The sequence below is a fragment of the Astyanax mexicanus genome, chromosome 20 (assembly GCF_023375975.1).
Source record: "Astyanax mexicanus isolate ESR-SI-001 chromosome 20, AstMex3_surface, whole genome shotgun sequence".
Lineage (NCBI taxonomy): Eukaryota > Metazoa > Chordata > Actinopteri > Characiformes > Acestrorhamphidae > Astyanax > Astyanax mexicanus.
The window spans coordinates 10,737,258-10,758,560 of record NC_064427.1 but is presented as its reverse complement, the minus strand read 5'-3'; the positions used below and the strand labels follow the sequence as shown (position 1 = coordinate 10,758,560).

Sequence of the window (21,303 nt, the reverse complement as noted above, 5' to 3'; positions counted from 1 at the left end):
TAATAAACCCTGAGAAATTAAAATAAACAGCTGAATGTTTAAAAGTTGCAAAGAGGAAACAGCTCTGGTTTTGGTTGTTTATTAAAGAGTGATTATTAAAGAGTGAACACCACAACATAAAAAACAGACAAACAACAAAATAATACAGTAAATATAAACTTTATTAAAGCTGTAAATATAAACAAATAATCTCAAATGTCTAAGATGGGAGGATCTATCAATCTACCAATCAATCTAATTGATGGCTATGAATACATAAACACATGTGTAAGAAGGGGAACAGACGGGAGGCGGATTTATAAGCGGGTAAGACCAAGACTTTAATAAATAACAGATAAACAAACAGGGGAATAACGAATATAAATATATACATAAACAATCAGGGAAAACCAACAAAGAGCTAAGCTAAACAGATAATATCAAAACAGGGCTAGGGAATATATACAGGGCATAAATAAGTGAATAATATACAAAATAAACAAAGAAACAGACAGGAACTAAACGTGATAGGAAATAAACGTGAAAACAACAAACTAGAAATAAACAAGAACGTATAAATGCAAATGACCAAGAAATGAGGAAATAACTATAACGTGGCGAGACAGACAACAAGGGAAGGTGCAAAGACCGACGGATAAACATGGACTAAACTGTGCTATAAATAGTAACATGAAACACTGAACACCTGGGGAAGGGGCGGAGCTACAAATTACACACACGTGACGGAAAATTACAGGAGAAACACAGGGGAACAGAGCGAGGGCGTAACAACATGAATCTAAATAATGGCTATAAATATATAAATCTATGAATCTAATTAATGCCTGTAAATATTTAAATATATTAATCAAATTAATGCCTATACATATTTAAATCTATCTACCAATAAATCTAATTAATGCCTATAAATATATGAATCTAATTAATGCCTATAAATATATAAATATATCTACCAATCAATCTAATTAATGGCTATAAATATAATACTATATCTACAATCAATCTAATTAATATCTATAAATATAATAATAATATATCTAAATAAATCTAATTAATGTCTATAAATATAATAATAATATATCTACAATCAATCTACTTAATGGCTATAAATATAATAATATATCTACAATCAATCTAATTAATATCTATAAATATAAAAATAATATATATAAATAAATCTAATTATGTCTATAAATATAATAATAATATATCTACAATCAATCGAATTAATGGTTATAAATATAATAATATATCTACAATCAATCTAATTAATAGCTATAAATATAATAATATATCTACAATCAATCTAATGAATGGCTTTAAAGATAATAATACATCTACAATCAATCTAATTAATGCCTACTATAAATATAATAATATATCTACAATCAATCTAATTAATGGCTATAAATATAATTATATATCTACAATCAATCTAATGAATGCCTATAAAATATTAATCTAATTAATGCTTATACATATACTTATCTAACTACAGTCACTCTAATCAATGCCTATTGTATAGTACACACATATTTATTTAAAGGGGACTATAACAATATTGTCTGTATGATCCCGTATGATGAAAAATACCATATGATTATAAATATAAAATTTAAGTTAAACTGAATTATTTATTTAATTAAACAAATAAAAAAAGGAAGTCAACAAATTCTTAATATATAAATAATACAGTATATACATATATTCAGTATTTCTATATTTTTAGTTTGGTGTATTATACGCTTATACTTTGCACACACATTTTACTAAATATAGTATACTTCCATCAAATTTCATTAGGCTTTGTAAATTTACTATAGTAATAATATTTTTCCTCAGTTTTGGATTTTTATTTAATTTAAATGTATGTTAATTGAAATGAAAAAGGAAAATTATATATATATAGACCGTTTTAGAGGAATATTCATGAGCGCAGGAAGTGACGTAGCTGTTCCTAGGACACTTCCGTTTTGCGGTAAACAGTGTTCAAAACAGTGGATGTAATTTAATTTAAACCTTCCCTTACACACTGTTTCACAGCCACAAGAACTGCTGCAACATGACTGCAAACTTCACCTAATCTGAGAGTCACAAACACTGAAAATCAGGTCATTACCAGCAGATTCTCAAATTGTTCTTTAAAAAGTAAACTATGGAAAAAATTACATAAGTATAAATAAATAAATGCACATATAAATGTAGAAATAAATAAATAAATAAATGTTGAAATAAATAAATATATAAATAAATGCACGTATAAATGAATAAATAAATATATAAATAAATTAAAACATGCATAAATAATTGTATAGGTTAATAAATACATTACTAAATATTTATATATTTATTTATTCATTCATTTATACGTGCATTTATTTATTTATTAATTTATTTATTTTAACATTTATTTATTTATTTATTCATTTATTTACCTATACAATTATTTATATGTGTATTTATTTATTTATTTATTCATTTATATGTGCATTTATTAATATATTTATTTATTTATTTCAACATTTATATATTTATTCATTTATTTATATATTTATTTATTTCTACATTTATTGCATTTATTTATTTATACTTATGTTATTTTTGGTCCTCCATAGTAGACATGCGTGCTTTCGTTTTTCTCACGTCTCCCTCCTTCTTAGCTACAAATCATGCAGAGTACATGTTGGATAGTGTTTGACTTGCTACAACCTCAAAATACACTATAGTGATGCCTTCTCTGCTATAGGAACAAATATTCCCAACTTTTCCACTGAGAAAGTAATTATATGCGTCCAAACTGCGGTGCGCTTTCACTGCCTGTCTGGTGTAAACACGCTCTGTTTCAAGGAGGTAGCGATCACATCTGGATAGGTCACCTCTGGCAAGCTGTTTAAATCAGAGGAAAATAACTTCCCTCTTAAATCCTTATCAAAATGATCAGGAAAAGAGGTTTGATCACTTTTTACTAATTTCTGACCATATGTTTGCTCTGTTTTCGGGAGACTTGCGAAATATGCGCTCTCATTTTGACAGCTGTATAGTTGAAAATAGCACCACCGGAAGCGTCGAAGGAACAGACATGCGCAGTAGCTTTGTTATTGTTTTCCTCATTGAAACGGTCTATATATATATCGTATAGGCTTACTATACACTTACATGTATGTTACTTAATACTTATATAAAAATATCCCTCACAGGACACCGTACTTATTACTTATATAAAAATATCCCTCACAGGACACCGTGCTTATTACTTATATAAAAATATCCTTCACAGGGCACCGTACTTAGAACCAGTCATCTTAGCAACCAGCGGTAACCAAGGGAGGGCGGGGCAGGCGGCGTTCCGAACATGACGTCATCGCTCAACCGCGAGTGAGAGTATAAAAGCGCTGACTTCACAAACCAAACGTCATTCGCGCGATTGAAGATGTTTTGCTTGAAAGATACTACAGTGCCTATGGCAGAGGAGGACTTGGGGACTGGAAGCGCTCGAATACTGGACAAACAGCGAGAGATAAAGTACATGGCTGCTGTTCTCAGAAAACACAAAGAGGAGTTTGAAGCAAAGGCAAAGAGTCTAGAAGAGAGGAGAGATGAGCTGAAGAAGAAAGGAGAAAAAACTTCAGGAGTCTTTACTGAATTTCAACAAACATCCCAAAGACAACGATGCTAAGCAAGCACGCGCTCTGAAAAAGGCAGAGGCATTTGCTGCCCTGCTGACCAAGAAGGAGAAACTGCAGGAGCAAGTCAGCCAGAACCGAATCTACTGGAGCTTTTTAGACAGTGTCTTGAAGTCCTCAGAGAAGTTTGAGGACATTGGAAAGCTCATTGGCCGCTTCGAGACACTGGTGCGTACGAGGGAGCAGCTGCTGAAGAGGCAGAGCACGTTGGAGAGCGTCCAGGCAACAGATGCCAAAAAGACACTGCTTTTGGGCCGGATACACGTTGTGACACGGAATCTTTATCACATGACTGGCGGAGTCTCAAGTGGTGCTGCAGGGTTTAATGTTAAGGACACTCTGGATGAGCTGGACAGGATTCGGCAGTACATCCAGAAGTGGACTGATATTGTTCAGGAGCTGGGGTCAGACAAAGGGTCCATCAAAGCCAGCGACCACGTGTGAAACCCCACACAAATTTCTGAGACCGATCTTCCAGAACCCGCCACTCAACCGTCACTAAACTGTACAGACCGAGCGGATTTTACCGGACAGTATTTGAAACAGGAGGCTCTCATGCCACCGCAGCATCTCTAATCACCGGCCACAGCTCATCAATCACCTAATCAATATCAATACTCACCTCCCTGCCGCGCATGCACACCAGCCAACCAGTGCCTACTCGCAGAAAATAGAAACAAAATAAAAGGCTGAATTTATTCCATTTTATTATTTAATTATTTTACTTTAATTTATTGACTAGAAAAAAATTAAGACAAGAATTATTTTAATTTATTAAGTAAGTCACTTAATTCTTCGTAAATAACACATACACATTATATATAACACATACATAATTATTTTATTTTTGTATAGTACACAAATTTTTATTTAAAGGGGACAATAACAATATTTTCCGTATGATCCCGTATTAAATAAATGTAAGAAAAAAAAATATATATATTTTTTTTTCTTTCTTTTTCTTACATTTATTTATTCTTTATTGACTACTTAGAAAAAATAAAGTTAACCTGAATGATTTATTTAATTAAATAAATAAAAAAATGAAGTCAACAAATTCTTCATATATAAATAATACAGTATATACATATATAGAGTATTTCTATATTTTTAATTTGGTGTATTTTACGTTTATACTTTGCACACACATTTGACCAAATATAGTATGCTTCCATCAAATTTCGTTAGACTTTGTAAATGAACTATAGTAATAATATATATATATATATATACACACACACAAAAGGGTTCTATTTAGTACCTAAAAAGGGTTCTTTGGCTCGTAACAATAGTGGAACCCTTTTTGTGCTATATAGAACCCTTTTTAAAGGGTTTTTTTTCTTTAACAGAAGAATATATAGCACCCTATGAAAAGGGTGCTATATATTCTTCTGTTAAAGAAAAAAAAACTCCAGCAGCAGTGCTACGCTAAGAATAATTAGGAGGACAATAAATAATGCAGACTGTATAAAAGCACAAGGAAATAAAAAGGTAAGGATATTGAAAGAGAGAAGTGGATACTTGTGTAAATGTAACAATAAAAATGCTCATCCTTTTTAAATTCAAGTACTTATGTGCATGACTAAAATCACCAAAAATACAAAGCTAAACTAAACTAAACCTTGGCATTTGCCCATTCAATGCATATAGCATCTGTGTGGGGGTGGGGATAAGTGCAGCATTTATAGCATTTATAAAATAAACACATATGGAAATACAACAAACCGGAAATATGCTGGATGTTACACTAAATGTAGCAAAATGATAAACTATTAAATACATTTAATTAAACAGCAATTAAATTGCTGTGAGAAGTCAACACAGCTCTTATTTACAAAATCTACTCACAGAGAGAACTGAATACTCGTTTCAGTGTAAACTGAACGTTTCATTTTAAACACAAATGCTTCAAGGAATGTAAGAGTTTTTTAAAGTCCCTTAGGATATTCCACTCCGAAGACAAAGTAGGTGCTGAACAGTACACAGAGGGCAAGGGAGATGTCTGTGCAGTCTTCCACTATGATTTCCTTGTCCATGGTGACTTTCACCAAACTGTGCTGCAAGGGCACTCCCTCCTTACACCCACTCAGGACACTCAGGAATGTGCCTGATTACACAAAACAGAAAATGACCATTGCTGTAAAAGAGATAAATACATCAACATCATGTAATACATTTGAGTTTTTAAAGAAACTTACTTCCTCAAATGTGAAGAGAAATGAGGCATCCTCACTGAACAGAGACGGAAGGCACAGGATAGCTGTCTCCAACTGCAGACCTCTGATCAATAAAAATAATTATGAACTCAACACTGTCCACTCACTGCCCACTCTATTAGACACTTCCTATACAGAGAAACAGATGGACTACTATCAGTAATTATAAAACTACATAGTGCTTGCATATGATCAGTTACAAACAAGGGGTGGTCATAGTATTCTGACATGATGTGTACCTCATTTGGATATTTACCATGTATATTTATCAAAATCAATCATTGTACAATTTTTTTTTTTTAATTATGGTTATACTATGATAATTATTAGCTTTTTTACTGCACCTTCCTGGCAGGCACTAAAGTGACTTGCTTGTCTACATCGATGTGTTGAAGAGCTTTAATTTCCAAAAGCAGCTGTTGGAAGTTCAAGAACAAAGGTGTCAGCATGTAACAAAATGTGTTAATTGCAAACTGACCAAGGCAAAAAAAAAAAAAAAAAAACATAAGATTTCAGGAAGTCTGAGGCAAGGGAATTCCATCAAAATCTCTCTTGTAGGATGAGAGAGGATATATGTCCTTCGGTACTCTCTTGTCTTTGTCATTTGCTCTTGCAGGAACATGATATCTGGGCGAATTTTCTTTACCTCTTCAGCCATAGTCTTCACAATTTCAGTATTGTTTCTTTCCTCCACAAACACTTCTGTTGCAGTAGGACCATTATTAATACATTCATCATTAACTGTCACAATAGACGATAAATGATAGTGAAATGTAAGATCTACACAGATACAGTGTACGGGTTCTGTTGTACTTACAGGGGTTCTCACTGCATTAAGTGGTATTTGGACAACCTCAGATGTACGTTTTCTGCCAGAACCTGTAATGGCAAACTTTCTTCTCATTCTGGCCACTTCTTCATCACTGACCAAGGGACGTCTTTCCTTTTTAAATTGGACAGAATGCAAATGCAAAGCATCCTAACAATCAGAAAAATTAGGCACCAACGTATACCCATTTACACCAAGAAAAAAGTTTAATGTTAAATACTTACATAGCCTGATCCAAAGTTCTCTTTCAGGTATGGGTAGTTATGATTGAAGACAACAACTCAACATACTGGTCATGTGTTGGGTACCTTGGATACCCGTAACTCCACAAAGCCCTCCGAGGTCCAAAAAGGCCGAGGCAGCTGGAGGAAGGCAGGGAGCGAAGGAAGCTTGAGAGGGAAGGCAACGGTCGACTTTTTTGTCGTTTCCTCCAGTTAACGCGCCTGATTCCTGATGATGTCACGCCTGGGCGGGTACAGTCTTCTAGAGGTACTGCAATACCAGGTCGATGCATGGAGCAGAAGGAGCAAGCTCCTGTTCTGGCTCCCTGTTCTAAAAATCCATTTAATATGTAGCTCTCATATAGAGAGTGTATCAGATATTAAACTGAAAAGAACAGATTTTCTTTTTAGCAACCAGCGCATTTATTTTCTTACTTTCACAGGCCATACAAATTAATTAAACATTCCCAACCCACCACCACACCCAGCCCCCAACATCCATATCCCCAAATCCCCAACGAAGAAACCCAACCCACCCCAAACCACAACCCACCCTATCCCCAACCTGCCCAAACAGCCCAAATCAGTCTATCCCACCCCCCACCCTGTCAGCGGACAGACGGAGCAGACGCAAACCCCGACCCTCCCCCGGAGAGAGAGCGAGAGGACCTGCCCGCGGATGATCATCCGCGGGGCCACCAGGGCCTCCCCATGACCGTCGGGCCCGCAAAGCCGGACCTCTCTTCCCTGCCCCCCACGCCCACCCTGATGATCCTTTCTCCGGACTCCCGCCCCACCTGAGAGACCGTGGCGTACCTCGCCTTAAAGGCGAGGAAGAGGTGCCTCGTGTTTGGCCGCGGCTCCGCTACCCTGAGGCACTCGCAGCTCGTGCCCCAGAGCACGCACTTGGCCACGGAGGCGGCCATCCACAGAGGCCTGGCCTCTCTGTGGGGCACGGCATCCAACCCTTGCCCGTACAGGATCATCTCCCTGCTTGGGACGGACCCGGCACCGGTCAACCTCCACCAGCCGGAGACCGCCGCCCAGAAGCGGACCGCGATTGGGCAAGACCACATGGCGTGGTCCACGGTCTCCTCCCCGTCGCAGCCCATCGGGCACGTGGGGGTGTGGCTAATGCCGTGCCTGTGCAGGCGCTCCCTGACCGCGAGGTGGTCGAGGGCGGCCAACCAGTGCAGGTCCTTACCCGCCCCATCTAACCAGCAGGGCTGGAGGGCCACCCAACCTAAGTTGGGCGCTCGCGGCGGGCGGATCCTCACGTCCTTCCCGGCTCCGTCCCTGCACCCGGCGTAAAGACACCGGTGGTCGAGCACGGCTCCGTCCTCCGTGCACCACGGGTGGTCCCTCACGAAGTCGGCCGCCCTGGCATAATGCCAGGGTCGGTCGAGGGACCACGGCGCCGTGCCCGTTCAGGGGATCGCCCTTCTTAGGGCGAACCCCAGCCAGAACCTGGCGAACAGGGTGGCGGGGTGTCCTCCTTTTCCCTCCGCCAGGAAGGCCACGAACAAAGTCGTGGCCTTCACCGGTGCGCAGAACACCCCTGTACCTCCCCTGGCGACCGGGAGGTACATGGTCGTCCTAGCGACCTGCTCGTACCTCCCGCCCAACACAAAGGTGAAAACGCACCTCTCGACCCGCCTTCCCGTCACGAAAGGGATTGGGAAGACGTAGGCCAGGTGGTTCAGGCCAGCCAGCAAGTCCGAGTTCACCACCAAGACCCTGCCGGACAACGAGAGATCCCTCTCGCTCCAGCGTGCCGCCCTGACCTGCAGCTTTGCTAAAGCCGCGTCCCAGTTCTTCTGGGCCGAGTCCTCCCTCCAGAAGGTGACCCCAAGTATCTTGAGGCCACCCTCGCAGAGCGAGTAACCGCCGGGGACGTCGGCCCTCCCGGCCCATCCCCCGACATACAGCACAGCCGATTTGGCCCTGTTGATGCGGGCTCCGGTCACAACCGAGGCCTGTGACCTCAAAGTCCCGGTCCTTTCCCAGGAAGAGGGTGGCGTTGTCGGCGTAAATCGCCACCTTGGCGCTAAGACCCCTTCCTCCTGGGATGTGCAGGCCGCCGAAAGCAGGCTCTCGTCGCAGCCGCTCGACCAGTGTCTCGATGTACAGGACGTAGAGCAGGGGAGACAGCGGGCACCCCTGTCATACCCCTCCCTTCTGCTCGACCTCGGCCGAGAAGTGGCCGTTCACTCCGACTTTGCTGGTGACTTCTGTGTACAGAAGTCGTACTAGGGCTAGGAAGCCCGGGCCCACGTCCATCCTCCGTAGAACTGCGAAGAGGAAGGCGTGGTTAACCCGGTCGAAGGCCTTCTCCTGGTCCAGACTCAGCACCGCCAGGGGCACCCGGCGCTGCTCTGCCCAGGCAATGGCATCCCAAACGAGAGTCAAGTTCATACTGCCTGTGCGCCCGGGCACCCGACACGTTTGATCTGGACGGACCAGGGAAGCCATAACTCCCCTGAGGCGTCGGACCAGCACCTTGGCAAGGATCTTGTAGTCCACTGTCAGCAATGTTATCGGCCTCCAGTTTGCCAAGTCGGTCCTGTCTCCCTTCTTATACAGAAGGGTGACATGCCCCTTCCTTGCAGAGGGTGGTAAAAGTCCCACGCCTCCGGCCTCTGTGTACATCTCCAGCAGATCTGGACCTATCAGGGGCCAAAAGCTCCTGTAGAACTCTACAGGCAGCCCGTCGGTGTCCTCGTGGAGCGTCCCGTCTTCCGACTTGAGCCCCGGGATGTGCACCCTAGCCTGCCTCTTCTTGACAGAGTCAAAGAAGAAGCGCGTAGGGCGCTCATCCTCCCTGATCCGTTGGTGCTGGGCCTGTCTGCAGTACCCGCGTGCCTGGGCCTCGTGGTAAAACCGCAAGGCCTCACTGGATTCCCGGATCCGGACTTGATTCCGGTCCCGCCAGGCGGCTCGCAGGTCGCATGACCACCTCCGGCAGAGGTTGGCGACCTTTTCCTTCATGTCTTCCCACCACTCCCCCGCCGTGGCATAGAGGACCTTCAACCTCTTCCATGTGGGGTAGAGGGTCCGGAAAACGGTGCAAAAGGCCGGATCCCGTAGGAGGGCGACGTTCATCCTCCATACCCCCTTCACACGCCCCCCCCCCTGCATACGCAGGGCAACTCCCACACAACAGTGGTCGGAGCCCCAGAACAGTCTGGTCCAACCAGCCAGGATGTCAGCACCGTTCCGGACGAAGATGTAGTCCAGGCGGGAGGCGTGACCCCTGGAATTGCACCATCCTCCCCCCTGGGGCTCGACGACCCTGTACGCATCGGCCAGCCCGGCCGTCTGCATGATCCTCGCTAGTTCCACCACCCCGGCCCCCGCGTCCAGGTCCACGTTGAAGTCCCCGCCTATGACGAGGACCCTGTTCGTGAACAGCAGGGGCTCCAGGTGGGCGAAGAAACCTCGCGGTCCGGCCAGGCTGGCAGGACCATAAACCCCGATCGCCCTGAGGGGAATCCCCCTCCACTCCCCGTCGACGCAAATGATGCGTCCAGGCACTGGGGACTGAACGGTCAGGACCGAGAAGTCCCCGGAGCCAAACAAAATGCCCACTCCGTCCGCCACTCCTTCCCCCACCCCCCAAACCGAGGGGCCCGCCCTCCACTGGGCCGAATATAAGCTCGCGTCCCGCTGCGAGGTCAAGTGGCACTCCTGCACAAACAGGACCTCGCAGCGGAACGCACACAAGCTCCGGAAGACAGCCTCCTTTTTAACCCCGTCCCTGATGCCCCTAACGTTGAGGGACCCCACCGTCAGTCTACACATATCTAAAACGGTGGAGTCCCTCCCTCCCCCCTCCTGCCATACCCAGAGAACGAAACCCCACCCCCCAACCCCACCAAACCCCGCAAAAACCCACCCCAACCCAACAAAGTCCCACACACCCACAAACCCCACAAAGCAGTCCCATAAACCCCCCACCCACAACAAACCCACCCCAAACCAACACAGTCCCACAAATCCCCCCACCCGCAAAAAAACCCCAAGACCTAGCCATTCCAACAACGCACCACCCACAAAAAGTCCAGCCACCCCAAAGAAGTCCCACCATCCACAAAAACTCCCTCCTCTCCACCGAAACAAAGTCACACTTTCCCACCTTATTACCAACCCCTGCCCAATCCCCTACGGGATTCCGCGACAGGGCCCTCATTTTTTCTTCTTTTCCCTCCCCTTTCCCCCACCAGACCTCGACCGCCTGGTGGCCACCTTCTCCCAACCCTCCTCAGACCGCTGACCTGGGTCCTCCTGGTCGCACGACGAGGAGCCGTCCAGCAAGGGCGGGGACCAGTCCGTGCTGGGGTCCTGGGTTGCGTCGAGAGCACGCTGGCCCGGCCCCGGCAGAAGCACGCTGGCAGGGTCGAGGAGGTCGAATTCTTGGGCCTCCTCAACCTTGGACCTCTTGGGCCTTTGGCCATCCTCATCAGGCTGAGGGTCCAGTTCCCTGGCGGGAGCGGGGGCAGGGGGGTCCGGTGCTGGCTGGCCGTCAGGAACGGTGACAGTCGCCCAACCAGGTCGCACGAGGGGCGGACCGGTATCTATCCCCTCTAACACCTCAGCCCAGTCCATGGGCGTCCAGGCGTCAGAAGGCGGCGGGGCCGGCCCAAGGTCGGTGGACTCGCCGGAGGGGTCCAGTTGGGTCTCGGCGACGGCGTCTGGCAGAGTCGGCGGCGCCTCCTGCTGCCTCTGTCCCGCCGTCAGGTCCTCCGAGACCGGCTTGGCTGGAGCTTCCTGGGATGGTGGGGGAGGCGGTGGCTGCTGCGGTGGTGTGGTGGGGTGGGGTGGAGATGGCCCTCCGTGGTGGGCGATGGAGGGCCCTGGGTCTCCGTCGTCCTCGGCGGCGGGCTTGGACGGGCGTTTGGCAGGTGCCCCGGCAGCCGGTGCTGCGGCGTCCTCCTCCGACGGGGCCCGGTCCCGGTTGACGGCCTGTAAATCGTCCGTAAACAGGCTCGCAAATGTGCCGCGGCGGGAAGGGCAGGAACAGAAGAGGTGGCCCTCGCTTCCGCAGAGGCTGCAGGTCTTGGGGGCCCCGCACTCCGCGGCCCCGTGGTCCCCAGCCTGGCAGAACCTACACCTACGCCCCGTGCAGGCCTCCTTCGTGTGGCCGAGGCCGCCGCACCGGCGGCAGTAGAGGGGCTGCCCGGGGTAGTGGAGGAACCCCCGGTGCGGGCCGATGGCGAAGCTCCCCGGGGGGTGAAGCAGTCCCCCGGGGACGGCCGGGTCCACACGAAGCCGAACCAGGAACCTCCTCTTGCCGTTTCAGATCCTGAACCTGCCCATCACCCTCTCCACCGGTGACACCGAGGAGCAGTATCTTCCCAGGAAGGCCTGGACGATCCCATCCTCTACGTGAGGGTTGAAGAGGTGGACCGTCACCGGGACCTCATCCATCGCGAAGAGGGGGACGCAGCAGAGTCCCCGGAGTACCTCTTCTTCCGTCCCTCTGCTGCACCGGTCGAACAAGGCAGCGCAGTCCGAGTAGGACGCCAGGGTGACGTCCATGAAGCCCGCCGCTGCGAAGTCCTGGAGACAGAAGATCCTCGACGGGCCCAGTCCAGCAAAGTCCCGGAGGATCCTCTGGACGACGAAGTCCCAACCAAACCTGGCCCTGTCCGCAGCATCCGCATCGGGAAGCAGCTCCAGCTGAACCGTGTTCTTGAGTCGCACCACTCGGGCCGACGTTGGCGCTCTCCCAGCCATGCTCTTTTAGCCCTGTTCTCTGTGCTCTGTTCTGATAAGAACAGATTTTTTTTTTTTTTTTTTTTTTAGGTCAGAGAAATTTCACCAGTATAATTCACCAGGTTACTTTTTCTCATCACTCCTGTAAAAACATCTAAAAACTTTACTAAAAATAATAATCTTCTTAACTAATTCTAAAATCTCCTTAAAAGCTCTACGAGCTTCACGAGCTTCGCTTCTCGGCCTCCGCACCTGGTTTTGCGATGGAATGTGATGGAACAGGTTGCTTGGGGCTCGTTCTTACAGATCTTAAACTGATAAGAACAGATTTTTTTCTTTTTATCAGCCAGCGCGTTTATTGTTCCATTTCCACAGGCCATACACTCATTTACACATTTGCAACCCACCACCAACACCCCAACATCCATTTCCCCAAATCCCCAAAGACAACCAACCCATCCCAAACCACAACCCACCTTATCCCCAACCTGCCCAAACAGCCCAAATCAGCCTACCCCTACCCCCCACCCTGTCAGCGGACGGACGGAGCGGACGTAGACCCCAACCCTCCCCCGGAGAGAGAGCGAGAGGACCTGCCCGCGGACAATCATCCGCGGGGCCACCAGGGCCTCCCCATCACCGTCGGGCCCGCAAAGCCGGACCTCTCTCCCCTGCCCCCCACGCCCACCCTGATGATCCCTTCTCCGGGCTCCCGCCCCGCCTGAGAGACCGTGGCGTACCTCGCCTTAAAGGCGAGGAAGAGGTGCCTCGTGTCCGGCCGCGGCTCCGCTACCTAGGCACTCGCAGCGCGTGCCCCAGAGCACGCACTTGGCCACGGAGACGGCCGTCCACAGAGGCCTGGCCTCTCTGCGGGGCACGGCGCTCAATCCATGCCCGTACAGAATCATTTCCCTGGTCGGGACGGACCCGGCACCGGTCGACCTCCACCATCCCGAGACCGCCGCCCAGAAGCGAACCGCGACGGGGCAAGACCACGCCACGCCCATCGGGCACGCGGGGGTGTGGCTGATCCCGTGCCTGTGCAGGCGCTCCCTGACCGCGAGGCGGTCGAGGGCGGCCAACCAGTGCAGGTCCTTGCTGGCCCCGTCCAACCAGCCGGGTTGTAGGGCCGCCCAACGTAAGTTGGGCGCCCTCGGCGGGCGTATCGTCGCGCCCTCCCCGGCTCCGTCCCGCCCTCCCCGGCTCCGTCCCGCCACCGCGCGTAAAGGCGCCGGTGGTCGAGCACGGCGCCGTCCTCCGTGCACCACGGGTGGTCCTTCACAAAGTCGGCCGCCCTGGCGTAATGCCAGGGTCGGTCGACGGACCACGGCGCCATCCCGTTCCAGGGGATCGCCCTTCTCAGGGCGAACCCCAGCCAGAACCTCGCGAACAGGGTGGCGGGGTGTCCTCCGTTGCCCTCGACCAGCCTCGCCAGGAAGGCCACGAACAAAGTCGCGGCCTTCACCGGCGCGCAGAACACCCCTGTACCTCCCCTGGCGACCGGGAGGTACATGGTCGTCCTAGCGACCTGCTCGTACCTCCCGCCCCACACAAAGGTGAAAACGCACCTTTCGACCCGTCTTCCCGTCACGAAAGGGATTGGGAAGACGTAGGCCAGGTGGTTCAGGCCAGCCAGCAAGTCCGAGTTCACCACCAAGACCCTGCCGGACAACGAGAGATCCCTCTCGCTCCAGCGCGCCGCCCTGACCTGCAGCTTTGCTAAAGCCGCGTCCCAGTTCTTCTGGGCCGAGTCCTCCCTCCAGAAGGTGACCCCCAGTATCTTGAGGCCACCCTCGCAGAGCGAGTACCCGCCGGGGACGTCGGCCCTCCCGGCCCATCCCCCGACATACAACACGGCCGATTTGGCCCTGTTGATGCGGGCTCCGGTCACAACCGAGAACTCCTCCAGAATCCGTCCTGTGACATCAAAGTCCCGGTCCTTTCCCAGGAAGAGGGTGGCGTCGTCGGCGTAAATCGCCACCTTCGCGCTGAGACCCCTTCCTCCCGGGATGTGCAGGCCGCCGAAAGCAGGCTCTCGTCGCAGCCGCTCGACCAGCGTCTCGATGTACAGGACGTAGAGCAGGGGAGACAGCGGGCACCCCTGTCGTACCCCTCCCTTCTGCTCGACCTCGGCCGAGAAGTGGCCGTTTACCCCCACCTTGCTGGTGACTTCTGTATAAAGAAGTCGTACTAGGGCTAGGAAGCCCGGGCCCACGCCCATCTTACGCAGAACTGCGAAGAGGAAGGCGTGGTTAACCCGGTCGAAGGCCTTCTCCTGGTCCAGACTCAGCACCGCCAGGGGCACCCGGCGCTGCTCCGCCCAGGCAATGGCGTCTCGTATGAGAGCCAAGTTCATACTGCCTGTGCGCCCGGGCACCCCGCAGGTTTGATCCGGACGGACCAGGGAAGCCATGACTCCCTTGAGGCGTCGGACCAGCACCTTGGCAAAGATCTTATAATCAACCGTCAGCAATGTTATCGGCCTCCAGTTTGCCAAGTCGGTCCTGTCTCCCTTCTTGTACAGAAGGGTGACATGCCCCTTCCGAACGGAGGGTGGGAAAAGTCCCAAACCTCCGGCCTCTGCGTACATGTCCAGCAGTTCCGGACCTATCAGGGGCCAAAAGCTCCTGTAGAACTCTACAGGCAGCCCGTCACCTCCGGGGGCCACGCCGCCTTTCAGGGAGAGCATTGCGCTCTCCACCTCTGCGGGGGTGACGTTTCCCTCCAGGAGGGCCCTTTCCTCTTCCGACAGCCGTCCCTCCACGGCGTCCAGGAAGGCAAGAGCCCCGTCTCCCGGTACGTCCCGGGCCTGGAACATTCTGGCGAAATAAGCCGCGGCCGCCACCAACATTCCGTCGGTGTCCTCATGGAGCGTCCCGTCTTCCGACCTGAGCCCCGGGATGTGCACCCTAGCCTGCCTCTTCTTGACAGAGTCAAAGAAGAAGCGCGTAGGGCGCTCATCCTCCCTGATCCGTTGGTGCTGAGCCTGTCTGCAGTACCCGCGTGCCTGGGCCTCGGGGTAAAACCTCAAGGCCTCACTGGCTTCCCGGATCCGGACTTGATTCCGGTCCCGCCAGGCGGCTCGCAGGTCGCACGACCACCTACGGATCGCCCGCTCTCTCCTCCGAGCGGCCGCGTTCGCCCACCACCGGCAGAGGGTGGCGACCTTTTCCTTCAGGTCTTCCCACCACTCCCCCGCCGTGGCATAGAGGACCTTCATCCTCTTCCATGTGGGGTAGAGGGTCCGGAAAACGGCGCAAAAGGCCGGATCCCGTAGGAGGGCGACATTCATCCTCCATACCCCCTTCCCACGCCCCCCCAAATGCATGCGCAGGGCAACTCCCACGTAACAGTGGTCGGAGCCCCAGAACGGTCTGGACCAACACGCTAAGATGTCAGCTCCGTTCCGGACAAAGATGTAGTCCAGGCGGGAGGCGTCACCCCTGGAATTACACCAGGTGTGTCCTCCCCCCTGGGGCTCGACGACCCTGTACGAATCGACCAGCCCGGCAGTCTGCACTATCCTAGCCAGTTCCAACCCCCCGGCCCCTGTGTCGAGGTCCACGTTAAAGTCCCCGCCTACGACGAGGACCTTGTTCGTGAACAACAGGGGCTCCAGGTGGGCAAAGAACCCTCGCCGACCGGCCGGGCTGGCAGGAGCATACACTCCTATTGCCCTGAGGGCAATGCCCCTCCACTCCCCGTCGACGCAAATGATGCGTCCTGGCACCGGGGACTGAACGGACAGGACCGAGAAGTCCCCGGAGCCAAACAAAATGCCCACTCCGTCCGCCACTCCTTCCCCCACCCCCCACACCGAGGGGCCCGCCTTCCACTGGGCCGAATATAAGCTTGCATCCCGCTGCGAGGTCAAGTGGCACTCCTGCACAAACAGGACCTCGCAGCGGAACGCTCGCAAGCTCCGGAAGACGGCCTCCCGCTTAACCCCATCCCTGATACCCCTAACGTTGAGGGACCCCACCGTCAGTCTACACATATCTAAAACGGTGGAGTCCCTCCCTCCCCCCTACCGCCGTACCCAGAAAACGGATCCCCACCCCACAACCCCACCAAACCCTGCAAAAACCCCGCCCAACCCAACAAAGTCCCACACACCCACAAAAACCCCACAAAAACGCCCCATAAACCCCCCACCCACAACAAACCCACCCCAAACCAACACAGTCCCACAAAACCCCCCACCCGCAAAAGCCCACCCACAACAAACACAGTCCCACAAAATCCCCCCCTCCCGCAAAGGCCCACCCACAACGAACACAGTCCCAAAAAATCCCCCCTCCCGCAAAAGCCCACCCACAACAAACACAGTCCCACAAAATCCCCCCTCCCGCAAAGGCCCACCCACAACGAACACAGTCCCACAAAAACCCCCCTCCCGCAAAGGCCCACCCACAACGAACACAGTCCCACAAAATCCCCCCTCCCGCAAAGGCCCACCCACAACGAACACAGTCCCACAAAATCCCCCCTCCCGCAAAGGCCCACCCACAACAAACATAGTCCCACCAACACCCCCGCCCGCATAAACCCCCTCAAAACCAACACAGTCCCCCAACCCATTACCCACAAAAGTTCCACCCGCCCCAAAGAAACCCCACAGTCCCACATCCACCCACAAACCCCGCCCTCCACGCCGAAAACAAAATCCCACTGTCCCCAATCACTCCCAACCCCTGCCCCATCCCCTAGGGGATAATGGGACTGGGCGGTCATTTGGTCTTCCCCTTCCCCTTACCCCGCCCAGACCTCGACCGCCTGGTAGATACCCTGTCCCACCCCTCCTCAGACCGTTGACCCGCCTCCTCCTGGTCAGATGAAGAGGAGCAGTCCAGCAGGGGCGGGGACCAGTCCGTGCTGGGGTCCTGGGGAGCGTCGTCCGCCCGCTGGCCCGGCCCCGGCAAAAGCACACTGGCTGGGTCGAGGAGGTCGAATTCCCGGGCCTCCTCAACCTTGGACCTTTTGGCCTTCTGGCCATCCTCCTCAGGCTGAGGGTCCCGTTCCCTGGTGGGCGCGGGGACAGGGGGATCCGACGCTGGCAGGCTGTCGGGGACGGCGATTGCCGCCCACCCGGGCCGCACGATGGGTGTACCGGGCTCCATCCCCTCCAACACCTCCGCCCAGTCCATGGGCGTCCAGGAATCGGGCAGCGGTGGGGCCGGCCCGAGGCCCGTGGACTCGCCGGCGGGGCCCGGCAGAGTCTCGGCGACGGCATCCTCCGGAGTAGGTGGCACCTCCTGCTGCCACTGCTGTCCCGCCGGCAGGTCCTCCGGGACCGGCTCGGCCGGAACCTCCGCGGATGGTGGGGGAGGCGGTGGCTGCTGCGGCGGCGGCGTGGCGGGACGAGGTGGAGGGACCCCTCCGTGGTGGGCGGTGGAGGGCCCTGGATCTCCGTCGACCTCGACGGCGGGCTTGGACGGGCGTCCAGCAGGCACCCCGCCAGCCGGTGCAGCGATGGCCTCCTCAGACGGGGCACGGTCCCGGTTGACGGCCTGGAAATCGTCCGTGAAGAGGCTCGCATAGGTGCCGCGGCGGGAAGGGCAGGAACGGAAGAGGTGGCCCTCGCTCCCGCAGAGGCTGCAGGTCTTGGGGGCCCCGCACTCAGCCGTCCCGTGGTCCTCCGCTTGGCAGAACCTGCACCTCCGCCCCGAGCAGGCCTCCTTCGTGTGCCCCGGGCCGCCGCACCGGCGGCAGTAGAGGGGCTGCCCGGGGTAATGGAGGAACCCCAGGTGCGGGCCGATGGCGAAGCTCCCCGGGGGGTGGAGCAGTCCCCCGAGGACGGCCGGGTCCACCCCAAGCTGGACCAGGTACCTCCTCTTGCCGTTCCAGATCCCGAACCTGCCCTTCACCCTCTCCGCCGGCGACACCGAGGAGCAGTATCTCCCCAGGAAGGCCTGGACGATCCCATCCTCCACGTGCGGGTTGTAGATGTGGACCGTCACCGGGACCTCGTCCATCGCGAAGAGGGGGACGCAGCGGAGTCCCCGGAGCACCTCTTCCCCCATCCCTCTGCTGCACCGGGCGAACAGAGCAGTGCAGTCCGAATAGGCCGCCAGGGTGACGTCCATGAAACCCGCCGCGAAGTCCTGGAGGCAGAAGATCTTGGACTGGCCCAGTCCCGCGAAGTCCCGAAGGATCCTCTGGACCACGAAGTCCCACCCGAACCTGGTCCTGTCCGCAGCATCCGCCTCAAGAAGCAGCTCCAGCCGAACCGTGTTTTTAAGTCGCACCACTTGGGCCGATGTTGGCGCTCTCCCGGCCATGCTCTTTTAGGCAAGCGTAGACCGTTCTTAAAAGAACAGATAGATACTTTCTGTAGGCCAGCCCTAGTCGCCTTCCCAGCCAAGGCCTCAATCAAGCATACTGTCCACACAGCCAAGAGCACGACAGAAGCAGACACAAACAGTGCCCGAACCGCCCTCCCAAGGCCGTGGATCGCAACCCAAACCAATCAGCAACCAAGCGAGCAGTCCTAGCAGCTCCCCACCGGGGATTGACCGCAAAGACAAACACCATCCAAACCCCTTTGCCGGAGAGCAGGACGGATAACTACACTTGATCTTAGCCAAAAGGCCGAGAAGCGATAACCCGAATATCGCCACCTGGTTGCGGGGCCCTTCTTTTTACTATGTAGCTACTAAGCGGCGAAGCCAGCAGATTTCTCAGCCAATTAATGCCTCCCTACTCTAGCCGTTGTTCAAAGAGGTTTGACTTTTTCCTTTCCTTTTCTTTCTTTCTTTCTTTCTTTCTTTCTTTATTTATTTATTTATTTATTTGATTTCTTTTATTGACCAAAATATGCAGCTTTGCTAAAAGCAAAGCCTTCAAAAAATAAACAATACTCGTCAACGTTCCTCTCCACGGAAATCTTTAGTAAAAGGCGAAAGATTTTTACGTGAATGAAGAGAAACCCGAGCTATACCCGTAACTCCGCAGAGCCCTCCGAGGTCCAAAAAGGGCCGAGACAGCTGGAGGAAGGCAGGGAGCGAAGGAAGCTCGAGAGGGAAGGCAACCGTCGACTTTTCTGTCTTTTCCTCCAGTTAACGCGCCCGATTCCTGATGATGTCACGCCTGGGCGGGTACAGTCTCGGTTGCCTAAAGAGCACAAAGGGACACAAAAGAACACAAAGAGACCAGCTAAACGACATATCACATATAACAAAATAAGAAAAAATGTAAAAAAAAAAAAAAAAGAACAAAAACGGAGGGAAAACGGAAAGCGCTCGAAAAAGACCCTCCCCCCCCTGCCGGAAACAACGTCATTAAATAAATAAATAAATAAATAAATAAACAGAACAACAACAACAACACAAACATGCATTCATTCACTTCAAAAAACACAAGACAAATCACAAGAACCGACCCCTCCCCCACAAAAAATCAAGCACTCTTCAAGTACTCAGCCAACGACCCAGTCGTTTCTTCTTTCTTTGCACCGCTGTAAGGAAGGTGCACCACTCCTGGAGGTACTGCAATACCAGGTCGATGCGTGGAGCAGAAGGAGCAAGCTCCTGTTCTGGCTCCCTGTTCTAAAAATCCATTTAATATGTAGCCCTCATATAGAGGGCGTATCAGATATTAAACTGATAAGAACAGATACTTTCTGTAGGCCAGCCCTAGTCGCCTTCCCAGCCAAGGCCTCAATCAAGCATACTGTCCACACAGCCAAGAGCACGACAGAAGCAGACACAAACAGTGCCCGAACCGCCCTCCCAAGGCCGTGGATCGCAACCCAAACCAATCAGCAACCAAGCGAGCAGTCCAAGCAGCTCCCCACCGGGGATTGACCGCAAAGACAAACACCATCCAAACCCCCCAGCCGGAGAGCAGGACGGATAACTACACTTGATCTTAGCCAAAAGGCCGAGAAGCGATAACCCGAATATCGCCACCTGGTTGCGGGGCCCTTCTTTTTACTATGTAGCTACTAAGCGGCGAAGCCAGCAGATTTCTCAGCCAATTAATGCCTCCCTACTCTAGCCGTTGTTCAAAGAGGTTTGACTTTTTCCTTTCCTTTTCTTTCTTTCTTTCTTTATTTATTTATTTATTTGATTTCTTTTATTGACCAAAATATGCAGCTTTGCTAAAAGCAAAGCCTTCAAAAAATAAACAATACTCGTCAACGTTCCTCTCCACGGAAATCTTTAGTAAAAGGCGAAAGATTTATACGTGAATGAAGAGAAACCCGAGCTATACCCGTAACTCCGCAGAGCCCTCCGAGGTCCAAAAAGGGCCGAGACAGCTGGAGGAAGGCAGGGAGCGAAGGAAGCTCGAGAGGGAAGGCAACCGTCGACTTTTCTGTCTTTTCCTCCAGTTAACGCGCCCGATTCCTGATGATGTCACGCCTGGGCGGGTACAGTCTCGGTTGCCTAAAGAGCACAAAGGGACACAAAAGAACACAAAGAGACCAGCTAAACGGCTAAACGACATATCACATATAACAAAATAAGAAAAAATGTAAAAAAAAAAAAAAAAAAAAAAAAAAAAAAAAAGAACAAAAACGGAGGGAAAACGGAACGCGCTCGAAAAAGACCCTCCCCCCTGCCGGAAACAACGTCGTTAAATAAATAAATAAATAAATAAATAAACAGAACAAGAACAACAACACAAACATGCATTCA

General features: G+C 51.2%; 3 non-coding genes and 2 pseudogenes across 3 annotated transcripts; 1 reads left to right on the top strand and 4 right to left on the bottom strand.

Annotated features, from left to right (window-relative positions):
- The first annotated feature begins 3,460 nt into the window (after nucleotides 1–3,460).
- Nucleotides 3,461–4,127, top strand: LOC125784904 (coiled-coil domain-containing protein 42 homolog; annotated as a pseudogene).
- A 3,067-nt stretch (nucleotides 4,128–7,194) lies between these two features.
- On the bottom strand, nucleotides 7,195–7,376 carry LOC125785063 (U2 spliceosomal RNA). Its single transcript, XR_007427693.1, has one exon. It is a non-coding gene; the product is annotated as a U2 spliceosomal RNA (small nuclear RNA).
- Nucleotides 7,377–19,484: 12,108 nt separating this feature from the next.
- Nucleotides 19,485–19,601, bottom strand: LOC125785251 (U5 spliceosomal RNA). Its single transcript, XR_007427879.1, has one exon. It is a non-coding gene; the product is annotated as a U5 spliceosomal RNA (small nuclear RNA).
- A 525-nt stretch (nucleotides 19,602–20,126) lies between these two features.
- On the bottom strand, nucleotides 20,127–20,331 carry LOC125785050 (U2 spliceosomal RNA; annotated as a pseudogene).
- A 427-nt stretch (nucleotides 20,332–20,758) lies between these two features.
- LOC125785248 (U5 spliceosomal RNA) lies at nucleotides 20,759–20,875 on the bottom strand. Its single transcript, XR_007427876.1, has one exon. It is a non-coding gene; the product is annotated as a U5 spliceosomal RNA (small nuclear RNA).
- Between the last annotated feature and the right edge of the window lie 428 nt (nucleotides 20,876–21,303).